This window comes from Ammospiza nelsoni, chromosome 6, assembly GCF_027579445.1.
Source record: "Ammospiza nelsoni isolate bAmmNel1 chromosome 6, bAmmNel1.pri, whole genome shotgun sequence".
Taxonomy (NCBI): domain Eukaryota; kingdom Metazoa; phylum Chordata; class Aves; order Passeriformes; family Passerellidae; genus Ammospiza; species Ammospiza nelsoni.
The window spans coordinates 62806652-62830254 of record NC_080638.1 but is presented as its reverse complement, the minus strand read 5'-3'; the positions used below and the strand labels follow the sequence as shown (position 1 = coordinate 62830254).

The window sequence follows — 23603 nt, the reverse complement described above, 5'->3', positions numbered from 1 at the left end:
AAAAAATAATAAAATAAATAAAATAAAATAAAATAAATAAAATAATAAGTGATCCCCTGAGCTGTGCCCTAATGGGAACCTTGGATTTGGGAAGGGTTGGAGGGGCAGGGAGGGGTTTGGGTGTGCCAGGGGGATGGGGGGTGTTGGGGAGGGAAGGGCTGGGAGGGCTCCGGGGTTTTGGGGGGCTCCAGGGACATGGGGGAGCCAGGCTGGGGGCGTTTGGAGCAGTGCAGAGGGCAGGGGTGGGTTTGGGGGCTGTGGCGTGCAGGGGTGGGTGTGTGGGGTTCAGGGGTGCTTTAGGGCTGTGATGGGTGCAGGGGGGTTCAGGAGGGGTTCGGGGGGATACGGGGCGGGCGTAGGAACTGGGGGTGCACACGGGTGTGGGGTGGGCACGGAGCGGGTGCGGGCTCGGGGCGCCGTGGGGTGGCCGAGGGACAAGGGGCCGTGCAAGGGGCAGGGACAGGGACAGGGACAGGGACAGGGACAGGGACAGGGACAGGGACAGGGACAGGGACAGGGAGGGGGCAGCGGGGTCTGGGCAGGAGCGATCCCCGAACGCCGGGGGAGCGCAGAGCATCAGGAGGAGGAGGAGGAGGAGGAGGAGGAAGTCGGGGCTGAGCCGCTTCCTGTAGGCAGCGGGATGAGCGCAGACAAAGCTGGGTGGGGACTCGCCGCTCGGGGCTGCTGCTGACCACCATCCTCCTCCTCCTCATCCTCCTCCTCCTGCTGCTGCTGCGGCCGCGTCCCCCCGGCCCTCCCTCCTCCATCGCAGCGCCCGTCCGTCCGTCCGTCCGTCTGTCCATCCCGCTGTCCGTCTGTCCGTCCCGCCGCCGCCCGCCCCGCGGGAAACCGGGGCACCGCTTCCAGGTACGGAATGGGGGCACTGGGAGCCCTAGGAGGGCTGTCACTGGGAGCACTGGGAGTGAGCACTGGAAACACTGGCCGGGCTGGCACTGGGGGCACTGGGCACACTGGGCGTGAGTACTGGGAGCGCTGGGTGCGCTGGAAAGGCTGTTACTGGGAGCACTGGGAGCGCTGGGAACACTGGCAGGGCTGGCACTGGGAGCACGGGGAGCACTGGGAGCGCTGGCAGGGCTGGCACTGGGAGCACTGGCACTGGGAGCACTGGGAGTGAGCACTGGAGCACTGGCACTGGGGTCAGTGGGAACACTGGCACTGGGAACACTGGGAGCACTGGCACTGGGAGCACTGGGAACACTGGGAGTGAGCACTGGGAGCACTAGGAGTGAGCACTGGGAGCACTGGCACTGGGGGCAGTGGGAACACTGGCACTGGGAACACTGGGAGCACTGGCACTGGGAGCACTGGGAGTGAGCACTGGGAGCACTGGCACTGGGAGCACTGGGAGCACTGGGAGTGAGCACTGGGAGCACTGGCACTGGGAGCACTGGGAGCACTGGGAGTGAGCACTGGGAACACTGGCACTGGGAGCGCTGGGAACACTGGCACTGGGAGCACTGGGAGTGAGCACTGGGAGCACTGGCACTGGGAGCACTGGGAGCACTGGGAGTGAGCACTGGGAGCACTGGAATCACTGGGAGCGCTGGCGCAGGTGGGGCCGGGCAGGGCTGTCCCCACCCCCGCTGTCCCTGACCCCCGTGGGGACCGAGCCGCTCCCAAATCTTTAGAATTCCCCCAAATCTCGCATTCCCCGCGCCCAGGGACGCCCCGGGGTCCCACCCGAAGGTGCTTTGTGCAGCGAGCTCGGGCTCCCAACAAAGGTTGGATTTAAAGGGTTTGATCCTCCTTAATCAGCTGATTTGCCATCACAGGCGAGGCTTTCTCCGCGGATGAATGAGACGTAGTGTTCTTTCTTCCCTGATTTTTTTCTTTTTTTTCTTCTTTTTTTTCTTTTTTTTTTTTTTTTTTTTTTTTTTGTAATCACGGGAAGGAAGGAAGGAAGGAAGGAACGGGGAGATTTTCCCGATCCCAAATCCCTGCTGCAGCATGTGCTGGGATCAGCCCCAGCCTGGCTTGGGGGGGTCTGGGGGCGATGTCCATGCAGGTCCATCCCCACAGCCATGCCCCTCTCCTTTATATCCCAATCCGTGTTTTCCCAGCTGTGCTTTGGGTGAAGAAGGATTCCCGGGAAAATCTCTCGAGGAAAACCGGTCCAGGGCTGGGAGGGGGGAATCCAGCAAAAAACCGACACAGGGAGGATTTGGAATAGAAATTAGGGGGAAATTCTGGAATAGAAATTGGGAGGAAATTCCTGGCTGTGAGGGTGGGCAGGCCCTGGCACAGGGTGCCCAGAGCAGCTGGGGCTGCCCCAAATCCCTGGAATTGTTCCAGGCCAGGTTGGACAGGGCTTGGGGAAGGTGTGGATGGCAGGGAGTGGGATGGGATGGGCTTTAGGGACCCTTCCCACCCCTGTCAGAGACCCCACGATTCTCACCTCCTTGGTGGGAAATGATTTATATTTATTAAATTATTTAAGGCCAGTCCTGAGGCACAACCATACCCCCTCATTAATCAATCGCTAATGAGCTGCTAATGAACTTAGAGCGCGGTGCCCAAAGGGCAGGGGCTGGGAGCAGCAGTGATCTGCCTCTGCTGCTCTTATTTCTTTCCCCATTTCCTGCTGCTCTCATTTCTTTCCCCACTTCCCCCAATCGCTCCCAATCCATCATCCCCAGCTCCTCTGTCCTGGAGAAGGGGCTGGGGCCGTGTGGATGGGTGGCAGCAGGCTGCAGCCAGGCACGGAGGATTTTTCCTCATAACTGGATTTTCCTGGATGCAACTGGAGCATGCAGATTTTTTAATCCTCTTTCCAACCATATGGCCGCTGGCTGCATTGAAATATGACTCAATTAATTATTGCCAGGAAAGCCCTGGGGCCAAGCCTTTCTCTGGGAGGGGGTTTGGAGGGTTCTAAAGGGGCTTTTCCCACCCTGTTTTGTGGGATTCAGGGATGGGCTGATCCCTATCCCACCCCACCTTCTGTGCTGGCCCTACAAGGCCGGGCATGGCCCCAGCGGCTCCTTGGCACCAATTTTGGGGCTTTTTTAGGCATTTCCAGCCTTGGAGGAGGAGGAGGGAGGGGTGATGCTTGATGCAATGTGCTGCTGGCTGCTCACCTGGATCACGCCTGGAGGCAGCCTTGCCCCCAAAAATGGGATATTCCCACCTTGGGAGGACCTGTGGTCTCTCCACACGTGCCCATCCCCTCTCCCAGCCTCCCTGGGAGCTGCCAGCTTTGCTCCCAGTGGATAACGCACCACCCTGAAGGATCTCGTGGGGTTTTCTCCTTGGTGGGGCACATTTTGCATCTGGGGGAGGTGATAACTGAGGCTGCTTCATGGCATGGGGGTTCTCAAGACCAGGAGCAGGCAATCCTGAAGGGAATCCCATGGATTGATGGCTGCGAGCTGGTCAAGAAGCATATTTATATTTATATTTATATTTATATTTATATTTATATTTATATTTATATTTATATTTATATTTATATTTATATTTATATTTATATTTATATTTATATTTATATTTATATTTATATTTTGTGGTATTGTTATTATTAATATTATTACTGTTATTACTGGTATTAATCCCCAACCCCACCTGCTGCTTTGCCACCCCGTGCCAAGTGGAAAATGCAACATAAACGCGATTTTCCCGGGGTGGGCAGTGCCAATCCCGCCCGGCAGCCCCGCGGATGCTCCCGCTGGAATTCCAGGGGCTCCTGAATCCCGGTGAGTCACCGAAGGAGGACAGGCAGGCGCCGGCTGTTTCCATAGTAATTAGGGCGGGAGAGACGGTGCTGGAGCCCCACGGACCCCTCATGTCCCCAAAAATCGCTGCCAGGGGCGGCTGTCCTGCTCCATCCCGCCCATCCCATTGGGATGCTCCAGGAGGGCACATCCAGGACCCTCCCTCCCCCTGGATCGCCCCGTTTGGGGCTGGGATTTAGGGATTTACCCTGGAAAAACAGCATTTCAGGCTCGAGTGGCATCAGTCCTCAGCGTGGCTTTGCCAAGGATCTCCCTGCTGTGCCCGGAGCGGGATGGGGAAAGCGGGATGGGAAAAGGATTCCTCAGGCTTCAGTTGGCTTAAAATCCTCCCTGGAGCTGTGGGTTCCTGTGCAGGAGCTGTGGGTTTGGAGGAGCTGTGCTTTGGGGTCGTTTTTGGGTATTTTGGGTAAGAAAGCAGCAGCTGCCAGCTGATGGGAGATGCTCAGCACTGATCCGATTCCTCTCTGGTTTTGCTCTGGAGCAGGGAAGGAGGATAAAGAAGGTGTTGAGAGTCAGGGGTGCCAGGGAAACGTCCCCACAATGCCACTGTCCCCAGGGGGACACCAGGGCAGTGCCAGTGTCTGTGCCTGTGACATTTGTCACTGTCATGTCAGCAGCCCAAGGGATTCTGCACAGAAACCTTGGGAGAAACAGGCAGGGCTTGGTCTGAGCCTCCTGAGACTGGAACAATTCCCAGTGCCCAGGAGCCCAGAGGAGCCATGGAGGTGCTCTGAGGGCTGGAGCCAGGCTGGGAGAGCTGGGGGTGCTCACCTGGAGAGGAGAAAGTGGGATGGGGAAAGCGGGATGTGTCCGTGTGTGTTCACAGCCAGCATGGAAAAGGGCAGGTCAGAGCTGGATTTTCAGCTTTTCCTGCTTTTCAGGCTCTTCTCTTGCTGTTCCCCTCTCTGGGCTCAGCATCTTCGTGGGGAGCAGGGATGAAACCCCATTCCATGGAAAAGGATGTGGCTGCATCCTGCTCCACTGAGCCAGGGATTTTTTTGCTTGTCCTCGCACTGTTTTATTCCCTGCTCAGCTTTCCATGTGCATTTTTCCCTCTGGGTGCCTCATGCGTGGTGCAAACCCCCCACATCCACTCCCTTTGGAGCACAGGAGGGGTTTTGTCCACCCAAATTCCCTGAGGGAATGGCCAGGGATGTCCTGGTGGGGATGCTCAGGGTGGCTGCAGGGACAGGGCAGCTCTGAGCTGGGCAGGATCCAGCTGGATTTGGCTCCATGGAGAAGCCAGGATTGTTCCAAACCCCATCCAGGGTGGGGCTGGGATGGTGCTGGTGGAGTGTGAGTGTTGGATCAGGCCAGTGGTTGGTTAATTAATTAATGATGCCTTTGATTAGGTAGGTGCAAGGGAATCGAGGAGGCTGGGGGCCGCAGCAGGGAATGGCAGGAGCAGGGAATCACAGATAAGGAAATCACATAATGACAGGAGCAGGGAATCAGGGAATGGCAGGCACAGGGAATGAATGACAGGATCAGGAAATCAGGGAATGGAGGGAGCAGGGAATGACAGATCAGGGAATCACAGATCAGGGAATGATGCAGGAGCAGGGAATGTCAGGAGCAAGGAATCACAAATTAGGGAATCAGAGAATTACAGGATCAGGGAATCACAGATTAGGAAATCACAGGATCAGGGAATCACAGATCAAGAAATGACAGGATCAAGGAATCACAGGTCTTGAATGACAGGATCAGGGAATCACAGGATCACAGATCAGGGAATCACAGGGTCAGGCAATGACAGGAGCAAGGAATCAGAGAATGACAGGAGCAGGGAATCAGATCAGGGAATGACAAGAGCAAGGAATCACAGGTTAGGAAATCATAGGATCAGGGAATCATGGAATCACAGGATCAGGGAATCACAAATTAGGGAATCACAGATCAGGGAATCACAGGGTCAGGCAATGACATGACCACGGAATCAGGGAATGACAGGAGCAAGGAATCACAGATTAGGAAATCACAGGATCAGGGAATCAGATCAGGGAATGACAAGAGCAGGAAATGAATGACAGGAGCAGGGAATGAGAGGTCAGGGAATCACAGATCAAGAAATGACAGTTCGAGAAATTACAGGATCAGGGAATCACAGGTCTTGAATGACAGGATCAGGTAATCACAGAATCACAGGATCAGGGAATCACAGGATAAGGGGATCAGGGAATCACAAATGAGGGAATCACAGATCAGGAAATGACAGATCAGGAAATCATGGAATCACAGGATCAGGGAATGACAGATCAGAGAATCACAGATCAGGGAATCACAGGTAGCTTGGGTTGGAAGGGATCTAAGAGACCATCTGGGATGGGCTCAGATGCAGCCATGCTGAGGCTGGAGTCTAAAATCCCTCATCCCCTGCATTTCACGTGGGAATGATGGACTCCAAGCACCAGGATCAGTGGGAATAAAAAAATAAATCCCTTCAGAAATTACATTGGGCCAAGCCTTGAAAAATCAGCACCTTGCAGCTGAGGCAGCCTGGATGATTCCTGGGAAGCAGCAGCTGCACCAGGACCTGCTTATCCTCCCAAACACAATTAGTTTTCACCTTATCTCGTCCTTCCCTGGCTTTTCACTCAGCACTTTCCTTCCCCTCTTGTCTGTCATCATCATCCTCATTAGAGCCCGGCTTAATTAGTTTATCCAAGGGAAGCTATGGTGGTTGGAGCTCTCTGCTGCTCTCCTGCAGGTTCCTGGGCTGCAGGTTGGTTATTCCAGGGGTGCTGCTGGATAAATAAGCTCCTTTGGCTGAGCTGCTGGCTCAGTTTAACAGGTTTATCTTCCTCTCTGCTCTCCCGAGGGCTTTGGGAAGGAAAGCTGTCTCTGTCCATCCCTTAATGCTCCCTAGGAACAGCTGGAAAGGTCCTGGATGGGCACTGCAAGAGGGATCTGGGTGGGGAGGAGCTGCCTTGGAGCTCCTCAGGGATTTGTGCTCATATAAAATCGCCCAAAAGGGGAAAATCCTTGGCAGAGCACGGGATATTCCCACTGCAAATCCCTCGGTGTTCCTGGGGTCACAGGGCTGCTCTTCTGAGGGGCCAGGGGAACAAACCCAGCCCCAAAACCTGGATGTTTCCTGCTACCATGCCCATCCCTGCAGCAGAGGGGACCACGGGGACATCATCGGTGCCCTGGGGACATCATTGGTGTCCTGTGTCACCACCCCCTGATTCTGGCACGTTCCCGGAGTAAATCCGTGCTGAGTGTGAAAAACGCCAATCACTTGTTTTTAAAATTTTAAAAGTTTATTAGTAATAAAATGGTGCTAAAAATAGTAATATAATTAGACTGATAATGATTTGGACAATTTGGATTAGGACAATATAAGACAATAAATACAAAGGGTTACGGACAGTCTGGGTACCTTTTCTGGGCAAAACAAGCCCAAAGAAGGACGCACATTAGCAGAGGATTAACCCTTAAAAGCAAAAGCCTGTTGCATATTCATCCACCTCATCCATGATGCATAAATTCCATTCAAACACAGGATTCTGGCTGGGCAGTGTCAGCTTCTTCCTCTGACTCTTGACAGGGCCTTCGATGCAGGAAGAAGTTCATTTCTCCTGAGAATGGAGCAATAAATTCTCTTTCTCTGAAAGATTCAGGTGTCCTGTGGCTGCTATCTCCTGTGGCTGCAAGTCCTTTCTTTAAAAAAAGTATCTTACATAGCATAGTTTCTATTTTAACATTTTGTTATAACCTAAAACTATATTTAACACACTACTTAAGAGAATTAACACAGCATCACTTTCTAACACAACACATACAATATTCATTTGAATATTTGCAAAAAGCCAATCATCAAATACACATTTTCACACTGAGGATCCCTCTCTTCCCTCTCCTCCTGCCCCTGCCTGCGCAGGAAGAGCCCTGATGTCCCCAGGGCTGGCACCTGCAGGAGAAGAGTGGCACTGCTAATTCATGGTGGGTTCATGTGCTAATTACGGTCATTAAGGTCATTATGGTCATTAACGTTCGGGTGCTGTCGTGTTTCTCGTGCCAGGAAATTGTGGAATTGGAAAATCCCTCTCAAATCTCCAAGCGCCCACGTCCCCGAGTGCCACCACCCCACAGTGCTTTTCTGTCCCTCCAGGGGTGGGGATTGAAATTCCACTGCAACTTTTGCCAATTCTTTTTCAATGATTTCTTTTTCCTGGTTCCTTTTCCCAAGGAGCAGACGTGGTGCTGAGCCAGGGAAGAGCCACCACGGGGGTGGTGGCACCTTGGGGACAGGCAGAGTGTCCCTGCGCAGCCCCCAGAGCCTGCAGGGGTGAGGAGGAGCTGTGTTCTCCCATCTGGGCTGTGTCCCAGAGGACAAACCAGGAGCTGGATGAGGTTCAGGAATATTGAACCTGTTGGAGCATCCCTTGGGATGGCACAGGGAGCATTGCCAGGTGTCCAACAGGCACAGTCTGTGCTCTGATCCCTTAAGGACAGTGCTGAAATGATGCTGGGAGGATCCTTCAGGTTTAAAAACCTCCCTGGAGCTGTGGGTTCCTGTGCAGGAGCTGTGGGTTTGGAGGAGCTGTGCTTTGGGGTCGTTTTTGGGTATTTTGGGTAAGAAAGCAGCAGCTGCCAGCTGATGGGAGATGCTCAGCACTGATCCGATTCCTCTCTGGTTTTGCTCTGGAGCAGGGAAGGAGGATAAAGAAGGTGTTGAGAGTCAGGGGTGCCAGGGAAACGTCCCCACAATGCCACTGTCCCCAGGGGGACACCAGGGCAGTGCCAGTGTCTGTGCCTGTGACATTTGTCATTGTCATGTCCGCAGCCCAAGGGATTCTGCACAGAAACCTTGGGAGAAACAGGCAGGGCTTGGTCTGAGCCTCCTGAGACTGGAACAATTCCCAGTGCCCAGGAGCCCAGAGGAGCCATGGAGGTGCTCTGAGGGCTGGGAATGTTCCCCTGGAGAGGAGAAGGCTCCAGGGAGAGCTCAGAGCCCCTGGCAGGGCCTGAAGGGGCTCCAGGAGAGCTGCAGAGGGACTGGGGACAAGGCATGGAGGGACAGGACACAGAGGGCAGGGATGGGTGGGAGATTGGGAATTGGGAATCTCTGCTCCCACCCATCACTCAGGGCAGGTCAGAGCTGTCCCCGTGTAGGCCCAAGTTGTCCTGCAGGAACATGCCTGGGTTTTCTCCATGCTCCAGGCTCCTCCTCAGGGATTTCCTGCCCCTCTCTGGTTCTGCAGCACTTTGGGAACCATCACAACCTGCCTGAACCTCTTCTAATTTCTAATGAACCCCCAGGCCTGAGGCTGCTGCTGGGAAGGGCCCAGGCAGAGCTTCCCCACCTGGGGAAATGCTGAACATTGGCCAGGCCTTCCATGGTGGATTCCATGGCTTTGTGCAGAACCTTGGGAAAGGGCAAAGCCCTGGTGGGGACAGAGCTCCAGAGTGACCCTCTTTTTCATCTTTACGTGCTGGGAAAGGCTTTGGGGTCAGTTCTTGCTGCATCCCTTGGATTTTGAACATGCTGGAGACCTGGTGGTGTTTGTGTCGTGCTGGCAGGGCCGGCCCCATCAAAATCCCTTGCATTATTTATCAGCTGATTTAATAGAATTGCTCAGCCTCACATCCTTGCTCAGGGATTTGCATCCACCTCTGGTGCTTCCCTCACTCCCCACTTAATGCCAGAGCTGGGGGAAACTCTCCCTCCTCCTTCCTCCCTCCACACTGTGAATAAAAACGGGGAATAAAGGGAATAAAAAGATTATTTTAATGCAGCCAGCCAGGCTTAAGGAGAGGTATAAGCAGCAAATAAGGGAGGAAATTATTATTATTATTTTTTTTAAGCTTGAAAATCTAAGCCCTGTGTGAGTGTTTCTATTAAATGATAGAAAAGTTGGGCTGGTTTGGAATCCACATCCTGCCTGGAACTGAGATCCCCCAACGAGCAGCTCAGGAAAAATACAGAAAATAGTGAAACAGAGATTTCCCAGTAGCAGGTAGGCAGGGAAAGGTGTTTAACCCTGGGGAATGAGAAGTAAAAGTGAGTGAATATAGACAAATGAAAGTATATGTAATGTATATTGTGTATATTGTGTAATGTATAATAATGTATATTGTGCATAATGTAGATTGTGCATTTTAAGCTTCACTATATCTTCTTGGAGGGAGGTGTATTGTATTGAAAAGTAGTGTGGAGAAAAGGTTTTTTATTTTTTGTGTGTGTATAGTAGAAAGAAAAGTGGTATTTAGGTTGTTAGAGAAAAGTGAAAAACAGAGAGAGGGGATCAATAAAAAGATAAGATAAGATGAAGATAAAAATCTTGAAAAATGGGACAGAAAACCAGAAAGTTGGATACAGGAATAAAATAAAATAAAATAAAATAAAATAAAATAAAATAAAATAAAATAAAATAAAATAAAATAAAATAAAATAAAATAAAATAAAATAAAATAAAATAAAATCATTCTAGCAGAAGACACCCCAAAATAGGCCTTTGGGAATGGTGTTAGCTAACAGAGATACAACTCCTTGCAAAAGGAGAAAATACAGGGTATGCAGTAGTTGATGGGAAAAAAATGCAAACTATAGAAAAAGAGAAATGAATGTTAAACTAGTAAGCTCAAACTCGTGAATTATTTAAAGATATTATTATATAAATTATATAAATTTATATAAGTTATATTTAAAAAGCACGTATAGAATATTTAAGACAAAACCCGTGGTGCCAAGGCAGTGATTCCAGAAGGATCAGAGCTCCGGGACTGGGATAAATGAAGCACCTGAGGGATCCCTGCATGGGGAGGGAGGGGATCCAGCTGTCCTGGGCTGCTTCATCCAGGCTTTCCAGCGTTCCTCAGGCTTGGAATTTTGCACCTTTCGTTCTTTTTTTGCCGTGTGAGTGTAAAGGCAGCGGTGTGTGCTGAGCTCGTGTCACCCACAGCTGGGAAAGCAGCACCCTGGACTCAGCAGGAAGGGATCTCTGCCAGGGTTTTGGGGAGAAATGGGCTGGTTTGGGGGGTTTAGGGCTCTCCGGGGAAGGTGAGGAGCTCTCTGTGGAGGTCATTAAGGGATGAGGGAGGCTGAGGATGGAGACGGGCCAGGGAATGGGGTGGGAAAGGCTCTGAGGGAGCAGCTGGCAGGGAAAAGCCAATTTTGCTGTTTGCAGGAGCAGCGTGGTCAGGGAAAATGTAGGTGGGTCAGGCCTGGAGCAAAGGAAAGATGCTAAGCACATGCCCCCTTTTTTTTTCCTCCTTTTTTCCTTTTTTTCTCTCTTTTTATTTCTCCTTTTCTACCCCTTTTTCCTCTTTTTATTTTGCTTTTTCCCCCTTCCTTTCATGCCCTTTTTTCCTCTCTTTTTTCCTCTTTTTATTTCTCTCTCTTCCCCCCCCCCTTCCATTTGTACCTTTTTTTCTCTCTTTTCCCTCTTTTTATTTCTCTTTTTCCCCCCTTCCCTTTATAACCTTTTTTCCTCTCTTTCCCCCTCTTTTTATTTCTCTTTTCCCCCCTTCCTTTTATACCTTTTTCTTTTTCTTTCTCTTCCCCCCACTTCCATTTATACCCTTTTTTTCTCTCTTTTTCCTCTTTTTATTTCTCTTTTTTCCCCTTCCTTTTATACCGTTTTCTCTCTTTTTATTTATCTTTCCCTCCCTTCCATTTATACCTTTTTCCCCTTTCTTTTCCCTCTTTTTATTTCTGTTTTCCTCCCCTTCCATTTATACCTTTTTCCCTCTTTTTATTTCTCGTTTTTCCCCCTTCCATTTATAACCTTTTTTTCCTCTCTTTTTCATTTCTCCTTTCCCCCTTCCTTTTATAACCTTTTTTCCTCTTTTTATTTCTCTTTTTCCTCCTTCCTTTCATACCCTTTTTTCCTCTCTCTTTCCTCTTTTTATTTCTCTTTCTCCCCTCTTCCATTCATACACTTTTTTCCTCTATTTTTCCTCTTTTTATTTCTCTTTCCCCCCTTCCTTTTATACCTTTTTCTCTCTTTTTATTTCTCTCTTTTCCTCCCTTCCATTTATACCCTTTTTTTCTCTTTTTATTTCTCTTTCCCCCCCCTTCCTTTCATACCCTTTTTCCTCTCTTTTTCTTCTTTTATTTCTCTTTTTCCCCCGTTCCATTTATACCTTTTTTCTCTCTTTTCCCTCTTTTTATTTCTCTTTTTCCCCTTCCATTTATACCCTTTTTTTCCTCTCTTTTTCCTTTTTTATTTCTCTTTTTCCCCCTTCCATCTATACCCTTTTCCCCCTCTCTTTTTATTTCTCTTTTCCCCCCCTTCCTTTCATACCCTTTTTTCCTCTCTTTTTCTTCTTTTATTTCTCTTTTTCCCCCATTCCATTTATACCTTTTTTCTCTCTTTTCCCTCTCTTTATTTATCTTTTTTCCCCTTCCATTTATACCCTTTTTTCCTCTCTTTTTCCTTTTTTATTTCTCTTTTTCCCCCCTTCCATCTATACCCTTTTCCCCCTCTCTTTTTATTTCTCTTTTCCCCCCCTTCCTTTCATACCCTTTTTTCCTCTCTTTTTCTTCTTTTATTTCTCTTTTTCCCCCATTCCATTTATACCTTTTTTCTCTCTTTTCCCTCTTTTTATTTCTCTTTTTCCCCCCTTCCTTTTATACCCTTTTTTCCTCTTTTTATTTCTCTTTTTTCCTCCTTCCTTTTATACTTTTTTTTTTTCTTTTTTCCCCCTCAGAATCCTGCTAAACCCTGTTCCATGTGGATTTTCCACCTGCCCATTGTGCTGTGGCCCTCAAGCAGATGCTTTACTCATTCACTGCTCGCTCAGGGATGTGAGACCTGAAATTATCACAGCCCCAAGATAACTGTGATAATCTGGGGGGATTTGGTGTGTTTTACCCCACAACCCACACCTAAAACACACCAAATCCCCCAAAATTATCCCAGAATTCCCATCCTGTGATACAGCCACTGCTGGAGCAGCTGTGGATGCTGTGGAAAGCCTGGATCAGAAATGCTGCCCCAGTTCTGCCACGCTGGCCGTGCCCTCCTCTCCTCATTGCTGGGCAGGACCCAGGTGTACACCCTGCCTCCAAAAACAGGGCCAGCTGCAGCCTGGAATGCAGCAAGGCACAGGGGACACAGGGGCAGGGAGTTAAATTTAATTGGGATAATATGGGTCAGAGCAGCAGCACCAACAACCTACTTCTGCCAGCCCGCCCGAATAACCTGGTTTGAGCTCTGCCAGGGCTCCAGCCCTGCCCAGATCCCCACACACATCCCTGTGTGCATCAGTTTTGGTTTGGAAAGCCAGGTGTGTGCTAAGGGAGGCAGGAGCCTCCCCTGAAATGGAAAATGTGAAACCCCTCCCTGTGAATTATTATAATTTTGAAATTAAGGGCCTCTCAGGCAAAGATATGGGAGTAGGAATAGCAGTTCTTTATTGGGAAAATTAAAAATACAAATGCAATAGTACAAATAAAAAAGTCCCCACTGACAGAGTCAGAATAGACCTGACACCTTGTGGGTCAGGGTGGTGGCAGCAGTTCCATTCCATGGTGGCTCAGCCCTCCTGCAGAATAGGAATATCAGTTCTTTACTAGGAAAATTAAAAATACAAATGCAGTAGTACAAAAAAGAAAACAAACCCCATCCAGAGCCAGACCATGCCCTGCCCCCTGTGTGTCAGGGGGTGTCCCAGCCCCATGCCATGGGGGCTCAGCCCTCCTGCAGTGCCAGCTGTGGCTCTGCTGCAGCAGGGATCCTGCACAAGGGGGGAGTTTTCCTCTGCAGCTCCAGGGCTGCTGCAGATGGGCCTGGGCTCCCTCTGGCCATGCAGGGCAGCAGAAAGCTGCTCCTCTGGCAGTGCAGGGGGCAAAGGCTGCTGTGCTGTGCCAGGCTCAGATTGTGCCCAGGTAGGAATGCTTGGCTCCTCCCCTGGGCGGAGCATCTCCCCATGGGATGCTGGCATTGGATCAGCCCTGCAGGGACACTCAGTGGCCATGGACAGCAGAGATCTCCTGCAGGGAGGGTTGGCTGGGGGAGAGATAAAGAAACAACTGCCCCAGGAACAGCAGAGAGCTGCCCCAGCTCTGACAGATGGGGATGGAGCACACACCTGCATTTCCAGCCTGAGACAGCATCCCTGACCACATCCATGCCCAGATCTTGTCCACATCCCTGCCTGCATCTGTTCCTGCAGCCCTGCCCTGATCCACACCTGCATCCCTGCCCACATCCCTGTATCCCTGCCTACACCTCTTTCTCCATCCCTGCCCTCATCCCCCTCAGCTTGGGGAACCCCTCTCACAGCCTCAGCTTTGCCAGGCTGTGAAATGTCAGAGCCAGCACAAGCCACAGTAAATTATTTTTCAAAATTAGGGATTGTGGAAATACAGAATGCACAGGGAAAAATTTTAATTTTTTCCTTCTTTTTGCCCCACTTTTCCCCTCCTTTTCTGCTTTTTTTTTCTCTTTTTCCTCTTTTTATTTCTCTTTTTTCTCTCCTTTTATACCCATTTTTCCTCTCCTTTTCCTCTTTTTTCCCCCCTCAAAAACCTGCTAAACCCTGCCCTGCTCCACGTGGATTCTCCCCCTGCCCATTGTGCTGTGGCCCTCAGCAGATGCTTTACTCACTTTACTGCTCCTCTCAGGGATGTGAAACCCCCACAGCCCCAAGATAACTGTGATAATTTTGGGGGATTTGGTGTGTTTTACCCCACAACCCACACCTAAAACACAACAAATCCCCCAAAATTATCCCAGAACTCCCATCTCCATGTGGTGCAGTCACTATTGGAGTAGTTCTGAAGGCAGCAGCTGTGGAAAATCTGAAAACCCTGAATAGTTTGGGTTGGAGGAGACCTTGAAATCACCCAGTCCCACCCCCTGCCATGGACAGGGACAATTCCCACTATCCCAGGTTGCTCCAAACCCTGTCCAACACTTCCCAGGATGGAAGGAAAATTAATACAAAAAAAAAGAAAAAAAAAAAAAAAGGGTAAAAAAAAAAATATTCCCAGCCTTGTTCTTTCCATGACAAGGATGGGAAGAGAAATACCAGGCAGGAGCCCTGGGAGTTCTGTCTACACTCTCAGCTGGGCTGTGACCTGTTTGCTGTATTTGAAGCTTGAAATAGAGCCTTATGAGTAATGTGGTTCAGGTGCTTATCACCAATTAATTAATTCTTTTGCACGCTGGATACCTAATTAAAGCAGTCTCAGGTAATTCCTGAGGGGAGAGGGGCTCAGATTAATGGGGCTGCTTAACGGGGTTGTTTCTGTGCTGATGTCACTTGTTGGGTGATTCCCAGAGGCTGGAAAGGGTCATTGGGCTCCCTGTGAGTGTTACTTAAAATAAAATTCTAATAAAGGTTTGATGGGGGTGAAATCATCGGGGGATGATTCCTCATCACGAGGATTTCTGCAGCCCAAGGCTTTGCCTGCTGCAGGAGGGTTTTTTTGGGGAAAATGATGAGGCTCTAGCAAAAAAAAAAAAAAGAGATCTAGGGTTTATTTGAGCTGAAAATTGATTTGCAGAGGGCTGGGCCCAGCAGCGTGGCAAAATTCACATTTTCCTCCCCATTTTCTGTGGTCACATAGAGGGTGACCCTAAAATAAAATCTTTTAACTAAATCAGGGCAAGGTCTCGTCCCAGTTCCTCCAGGGTGGCTGTGACCCCACACCAATAAGCGGGGATTGGGAAATCATGGAATAATTTAGGTTGGAGAAAATCCCTGAGATAATGGAGTCAAACCATTCCCCAGCCTTGAATTTGGGGTGATTTGCAGGAATGCATGCTGCAGAAAATTCCTTTTCAGAGTTATGGATTGTGGAAATAGAGAATGCACAGGGGACAAATTTTTTTGCCTTTTTTCACCTATTTTTTTCCTCTCTTTTTCCCTTTTTATTTCTCTTTTTCTCCCTCCTTTTATACCATTTTTTCCTCTTTTTTTTATCTTTTTTTTTTTCTCTTTTGTTTTCTCTTTTTTTTTCTCTCTTTTTTCTCCTTTTTCCTCTTTTTTTTCTCTTTTTTTTCTCTTTTTCCTCTTTTTTTTCTCTTTTTTTTTCTCCTTTTTTTCTCTTTTTTTTTCTCTTTTTTTTTCTCTTTTTTTTCTCATTTTTTCCCTCCTTTTTTCCCTCTTTTTTTCCCTCTTTTTTTTTTCCTCTTTTTTTTCCCCTTCTCTTTTTCCCTCTTTTCCCCTCTTTTCCACCCATTCCAAGGTGGATTTGTCCTTTTCCAAATCCTCTTGGAAATGTGATGCTGGGAGGAACAACTCCATTTGCAGCTCTCCCTTCATCTTCTCTTCCCTTTCAATCCTCATTTCCCATCTTCCCATCAAGATCCTTATCTTCACCCTGGCCAATACTTAAGAGCAGGATGTTAAAAACCTGAAACCCATGGCTGGATATGTTAATTAACATGAAATAATAGCTCTTGCCTGCTTGCCTTAATTAAGGGTCAGGAGTTCAGAGCTGGATGAGCAGATAAGGGAGAAATTCCTGACTGGGAGGGTGGTGAGGCCCTGGCACTGAATGCCCAGAGAAGCTGTGGATTCCCAATCTGTGGAAAAGTTCAGTGCCAGGCTGGATGAGCAGCCTGGGATGGTGGAAGGGGGTTGGAATGGGGTGAGCTTGGAGGCTGGAATGGGGTGAGCTTGGGGGTTGGAATGGGACGAGCTTGGAGGCTGGAATGGGATGAGCTTCAAGGCTGGAATGGGATGAGCTTGGAGGCTGGAATGGGATGAGCTTGGAGGCTGGAATGGGGTGAGCTTGAAGGATGGAGTGGGATCAGCTTGAAGGCTGAAATGGAATGAACTTGGAGGCTGGAATGCGGTGAGCTTGGGGGTTGGGATGGGACGAGCTTGAAGGTTGGAATGGGGTGAGCTTGAAGGCTGGAGTGGGATGAGCTTGGGGGTTGGAATGGGACGAGCTTGGAGGCTGGAATGGGATGAGCTTCAAGGCTGGAATGGGATGAGCTTGGAGACTGGAATAGGATGAGCTTGGGGGTTGGAATGGGATGAGCTTGGGGTTTGGAGTGGGATGAGCTTGGAGGGTGGAATGGGATGAGCTTGAAGGTTGGAATGGGATCATCTTGGGGGTTGGAATGGGACGAGCTTGGAGGCTGGAATGGGATGAGCTTGGAGGGTGGAATGCGATGAGCTTGGGGGTTGGAATGGGATGAGCTTGGGGGTTGGGATGGGATGAGCTTGAAGGTTGGAATGGGACGAGCTTGGGGGTTGGAATGGGACGAGCTTGAAGGCTGGAATGGGATGAGCTTCAAGGCTGGAATGGGATGAGCTTGGGGGTTGGAATGGGATGAGCTTGGGGGTTGGAATGGGATGAGCTTGGGGGCTGGAATGGGATGAGCTTGGGGGTTGGAGTGGGATGAGCTTGAGTGTTGAAATATGATGAGCTTGAAGGCTGGAATGGGACGAGCTTCAAGGCTGGAATCTTTGGATGATCTTTAAGGTTTCTTCCAACCCAGAGCACTCTGGGATTCTGTGATCTGTGTGCTGGAGATACTCTGGTCCATCCATGGATTTTGGGGAATTTCTCAAGCTGTATGTTCTCCTCTCCTTCACTCCTGTGCTGCAGCAGCCTTCTGGTGACCTCTGGGTGTTGTTTAACATTTTATTAAACCTTAAAAACCCAACCCAACCCCCCAAAAATCCCCATGAAACCTTAAGGCATTTTCATTTTCACTCAAGTGCAGCCTGACAGGGCTGAGCCCTGGTGGGGAGCAGGGGTTGGGGTTGGAGGTGATGTGACAGGATGTGTGCCCTTATCTGCCCTGCTGGGGTGTCACAGCATGTGACAGCCTGGCCCCTTCCCTTCTGAGTCACAGCAGGACGAGATGTCAGCCTTGCTCCCCATAGCTGGGAGTCCTAATTCCCCAGTACCTGGGCATCCCAATTCCGTGGTGTTTTGGCATTCTTATTCCTGAAAATTTGGACATCCTTATTCCCCAAAATTTGGACATCTTTATTGTGGGATTCACATTATCTGAACCTGAGGAAGAGAATTGTCTCTCTCTGTTCAGAGAATGTGAATCCCACATCTTCTTCCTCAGGATCTGGGAATCCTTATTCCTCAGGATCTGGACATCCTTATTCCCCAAAATTTGGGTGTCCTTATTCCCCAAAATTTGGCCATCTTTTTTTTTCCCAGTGTCTGGGCATCCATATTCCCTGGTATTTGGACACTCTTATTTCTCAGGATCTGGATGTCCTTATTTCCCCAAAATTTGGACATCCTTATTCATCAGGATCTGTACATCTTTATTCCCCCAAATTTGGGCATCCTTATTCCTCAGTATTTGGGCATTTTATTTTCCAGTATCTGGGCCTGGTTATTTGGGCATCCATATTCCTCAGGATCTGGATGTCCTTATTCCCCAAAATTTGAGAATCCTTATTCCTCAGGATTTGGACATTCTTATTCCTTCATATTTGGGCATCCTTATTCCCCAAAATTTGGACATCCTTTTCCTCAGGATTTGGGCATTCTTATTCCCCAAAATTTGGACATCCTTATTCCTCAGTATTTGGGCATTTTATTTTCCAGTATCTGGGCATCTTTATTTTCCAGTATCTGGGCATCCTTATTCCCTGGTATTTAGGCATTCTTATTCCTCAGGATCTGGGAATCCTTACTCCTCAGGATTTGGACATCCTTGTTCCCTGGTATTTGGGCATCCTTATTCCCCAAAACTTGAACATCCTTATTCCTCAGTATTTGGGCATTTTATCTTCCAGTAGCTGGGCATCTCTGTTTTCCTCTATCTGGGCATCCTTATTCCCTGGTATCTGGGCATCTTTAACATTCAGTATTTGAACATTCTTATTCCTCAAAATTTGGACATCCTTGTTACCAAGTATTTGGGGATCCTTATTTCCCAAACATCTGGGAATCCATATTTCCCTCTGTATGGGTTTTCTTATCCCTCAGTATCTGGGCATCCTTATTCCCTGTTATTTCAGCAGCCTTGAATTCCCCAATATTTGGCCATTCTTATTCCCTGATATTTGGTCAACCCTGCTCTCCAGTATTTGGACATCCTTATTTCCTAGTATGTTGAAATCCTTATTCCTCAGAATTTGGGCATTTTTGTTCCCCAAGTATCTGGGAATAATTTTTTCCTTTATATGGGTATCCTTATTCCTCAGGATTTGGGTATCCCTGAATTCCCCAGATTTGGGTGTCCATGTTCCCCAGTATTTGGACATCATTATTCCTCAATATTTCAGCATTTTTATTCCCCAAGTAGGTGGGAATTCTTTATTCCCTCTTTATGGGCATCCTTATTCCTCGGCCTTTGGCCATCATTATTCCCCAGGCATCTGGGAATTCCTTATTTCTCATTTCCCATATGAGAATTTGTATTCCTTGGTATTTGGGCACCCTGAATTCCCCAGTAGCTGGGCATTGCTCAATATTTGGGCATCCTTGTTCCCTTGTATTTGGGCATGTTATTCCATCTTGTCCTCAGAATTTGGGCATCCTTGTTCCTGATATTTGGGCATATTTGTTCCCTGGTATTTGGGGATGTTATTCCATTTTATCCCTCAGAATTTGGGCATCCTTTTTCCCTGGTATTTGGGCATATTTGTTCCCTGATATTTGGGGATGTTATTCCATCTTATCCCTCAGAATTTGGGCATCCTTATTCCCCAGTATTTGGCCAAGGTGAGGGAACACCCAGAGCCTGATCTGCTCCCACCACTGGCATTATCCCTTGTGCACCAGCACTTTTTCCCAGGATTTTCCCCCAGATAACAACCCTAAAGCAGCCTGGGGGTTTGCTCAACTACCAGTGCATTCCCTAGTGGCATTCCCATGGCTCTGAATACCTTTTCCCACCCTGGAGCAGGTCTGTGGCACTGAGGTGGAGAGAGCCAAAACCTTGTAGGAACGGTGGCAGGAGGGACCAGAGCTGCTGATCTTTCACCTGAACAATATATTAAAAAAAAAAAAAAAAAAAAAAAAAAAAAAAAAAAACACAAAACCCCTAAAAAACAAAAAAAGGAAGTTGAGGTTGGTTCCTGTTTGCTTCAGTTTGAGCCTTCAGTTGGGGCCTGAGAGAAAACAAAAGCAGCTGAGGTTGCCCTGCACGCGATGCCCACGGGCTGCTCCAGGGAGAGGGGGCACAGCAGGAATGTGAGGCTGGAGCCTCCTGACTCCATCTGAGCTTCCCACAAGGTGAGTGAAGGGCACACCCCAACTCTGACAGAGCCAATCCCAGTGCTCAGCTCTGCAAAAATTAGGGAAGAGCAAAATGTGCTTTTGTCTTGGCTTGATAATTCCCATCCTTAAAATTGCTCTGGGAGAGCTGGGGGTGCTCACCTGGAGAAGGGAAGGATCCAGAGAGAGCTCAGAGCCCCTTGCAGGGCCTGAAGGAACCTTCTAAAGGAGGACAGGTTTTTATAGGGCCTGGAGGGACAGCAAAAAGGGTTTTAATCCTAAAGAGAGTTGATTCAGGCACAGATATAAGAAATAATGTTTTTATGGGAGGGTGGTGAAGGAAGGAAGCTGTGGCTGCCCCTGGATCCCTGGAAGTGCCCAAGTCCAGGCTGGATGGGGCTTGGAGCAGCCTGGGATGGTGGAAGGGATCCCTGTGAATGGCAGAGGTGGAACTGGATGATTTTTAAGGTCCTTTCCATCCCAAACCGTTCTGGGATCAGCAACTGGGGCTGAACCAGGTGCCCATCCCAGCTCTCCTGTCTGGGTTTGCCAGGAGGGATGGGATGCAGCCAAAGGGATAAGGAAGCTGTTGCCATGGAAACAAGCTCGGTTTTTCCGCTCCCTTGTCTTTTAATTTATTTATTTATTTATCTGCCAGCAACATCTCTGACCTGCAAGCTGCCTCCCAGGGATTTAAACACTGGATTGGACATCCAGGATAAAAAATGACTGGGAAAAGGAATAAAATCCCTGTGGAGAGGGGCTGGGAGCTGGGGATGGAAGCAGCACTCAGGATTAAGGTTTTTTTTGCTCCGTGGAACAAATCAAGCTCAGATAATTTTCTTTCCCTAAGGAAAAAGTGAAACATTTGGAATTTGGGTGTATTAAGTCTCCTTTCCCAGCCAGATCTGCAACTCCTGTTGGGATGAGTGGGACTATCCCATCTCTCACCCCCTGGAAAACGTGGCTCTGCTATTTTCTATTTTGCCTGTTGTATTTTTATACTTTTCTGGATATATTTAGCAATTTTTTTTTTCAGCTGAGCCACCTATTTTTAGCCATGGCTTTTAGCAAAAGCCACAAGATGCCTGGCAAAGGCATCCAGCCCCTCACGAGGAATTCCCACACTCCAGCCAGACAGTGACCCTGTTCCCAGTTATCCCTTCTGGATCTGCATCCTCGCTGCTTTTGGGGAGAAAAAGGCAGTTTTTGGGAGATCCTGCTTGTCTCAATGGGGATTCAGCAACCTGGGCTGGGCTCAGCTCTTGGGAAGCACAAGGACAGGGAGAAATCCCAGAGTGAATGAGATTTGGAACTAATTTCTTCATTATAATACCCAGCATGGCCCCTTTTTTGTCCAAAAAAATCCTTTTTTGTCAAAAAAACCTCTTTTCTGTCCAAAAATCCCCTCTTTTCTGGCTCAAACCCCACATGGGTGATGCCTGCCTGGTAGGAACAACCCTGATCCCTGCTCTCCCCAAAATCCTTCCTGTCCCAGTGGGGTTCACCCACTTTGCTATAAATGAGTGGAAAATGCATCAGGATGGAAAATATGACTTTTTTTGCAGGCAAGGAGCAGGGAAGCTGCTGCTTTCACCCCAAAAAGGAGCTGGTTTCGGGGTGGGTGATGCTGCTTTCAGTCTTTGTGGTGAGGGAAGGGAGAGGTTTCAGCCTGGCCAGTGTCAGCACTTTCTGTTTCATTCCTGCTTTTCCTTTTGGTTCAGAGGGGAGAGATGGATATTATGGAAAGCAGAGAAAAAGCTTGCTGGGAGGTGAAAAAAATCTGGAAAATTGAAGCATGGAATCATCCAGGTTGGAAAAGGTTATTCCGCCATAAATGATGGAATGGTTTGGGTTGGAAGGGATCTTCAAGCTCATCTTTTTCCATGCCCTGCCATGGGCTGGGACACCTTCTGCTATCCCAGGTTGCTCCAAGCTCCATCCAACTTGGCCTTGGACGCTTCCAGGGATGGGAAAATGCCATTTTCAAAAACATTTAGGAGAATTCCAATCTCCACCCACGCACAACTTGAGCTAAAACCCAACCAAAAGAGGCGAAAAAACTTCTGGAGGTGGTTCAGCTCCGATGCCATGGGTTTGGAGCTGGAGCTGGGGATGGATCCAGCACCAGGCACCCAAATCCAGGATCCTCCGTGCTCCACAGCCTGTGAGCTCAGTGCAGAGCAGGCAGCAGCTGCTGCTGACGAGGAGCTGGCAAATGAAGCTTAATTACTCCTGCAAGCAGAGCTGGCATCTCTGGGGTGCCAGAGCCCCACAGGAGCCCGGGCTGGGAGGGAGGGATGGCATGGCAGCTTAGCAGGAGGGCTCAGCATCGAGAAATGCTCCTTTTGCAGTGCCTGCTTTGGGTTGGATGTGCCATTTGGTGTGGAAATGCTTCCAGGAATCCAGGAGGGTGGGATGGAGGAGGGCTGCTTGGCCCAGAGCAGTGGTGGCTTTTAGCTCAGAGCATTTTAAATCTCAATCTCAGCACATCAAGCTGCTCCACATCCACGTTTGTTGCTCCACATCACAGATAAGAGGTGAAGATTTTGGTGGAGATTCCTCAGGGTTTGGACATCCTTATTCCCTGGTATTTGGGCATCCTTATTTCCCAAAATTTGGACATCCTTATTCCTCAGAATTTGGGCATTCTTGTTCCCCAGGTATCTGAGAATAATTTTTTCCTTTATATGGGAATCCTTATTCCTCAGGATTTGGGTATCCCCGAATTCCCCAGGATTTGGGTGTCCATGTTCCCCAGGATTTGGACACTCTAATTCCTCAGTATTTGGGCATTTTATTTTCCAGAATCTGGACATTCTGTTCCCTGATATTTGGACATCCTTATTCCTCAGAATTTGCATATCCCTGAATTCCCCAGGATTTGGGTGTCCATGTTTCTCAGTATTTGGACATCCTTATTCCTCAGTATTTCGACATTTTATTTTCCAGTATCTGGGCATCCTTATTCCCTCATACTTGGACATCCTTTTTCTTCAGTATTTGAGCATCTTTATTTTCCAGTATCTGGGCATTCTTATTCCCTGATGTTCGGGCATCTTTATCTTTCAGTATTTGAACATTCTTATTCCTCAAAATCTGGACATCTTTGTTCCCAAGTATTTGGAAATAAGTATCTTTATTTCCTAAATATCTGAGTTTCTGTATTTCTCCCTGTATGGGCTTTCTTATCCTTCAGTATCTGGGCATCCTTATTCCCTGATATTTGGACATCCTTATTCCTCAGTCTTTGGATATCCCTGAATTCCCCAGGATTTGGACACCCTAATTCCTCAGAATTTGGGCATCTTTATTTTCCAGTATTTGGACATCCTTATTCTGCAGTATCTGGGCATCCTTATCCTTCAGTATTTTAACATTCTTATTCCTCAAAATTTGGATATCCTTGTTCCCAAGTATTTAGGCATCCTTATTTCCCAAATATCTGGGAATCTGTGTTTCCCTCTGCATGGGCTTTCTTATGCCTCAGTATCTGGGCACCCTTATCCTTCAGTATTTGAACATCCTTATTCCTCAAAATTTAGATATCTTTGTTCCCAAGTATTTGGGCATTTGTATTTCCCAAATATCCGTCAATCTGTATTTCCCTCTGTCTGGATTTTCTTGTCCCTCAGTTTCTGGGCATCTTTATTCCCTGATATTTGGGCAGCCCTGAATTTTCCAATATTTGGCCATTCTTTGGGAAATTTTTGGGAAAGCTAAAATGAGCAGAGCTGCACCAG

At 48.5% G+C, this 23603-nt stretch overlaps 1 protein-coding gene across 5 annotated transcripts in view; it reads left to right on the top strand.

The window, feature by feature from the left end:
* The first annotated feature begins 624 nt into the window (after positions 1–624).
* GNG2 (G protein subunit gamma 2) overlaps positions 625–23603 on the top strand; it is a 30937-nt gene continuing 7958 nt past the window's right edge. For 2 of the 5 annotated variants that reach the window (XM_059474350.1, XM_059474354.1), the window contains exon 1: positions 625–867. The gene's annotated coding sequence lies outside the window, so the exon portion shown is untranslated. Of the gene's footprint in view, positions 868–19739; positions 19879–23603 lie in introns of those variants that run through there. The other 3 variants (XM_059474351.1, XM_059474353.1, XM_059474352.1) reach the window with 2 other exon arrangements.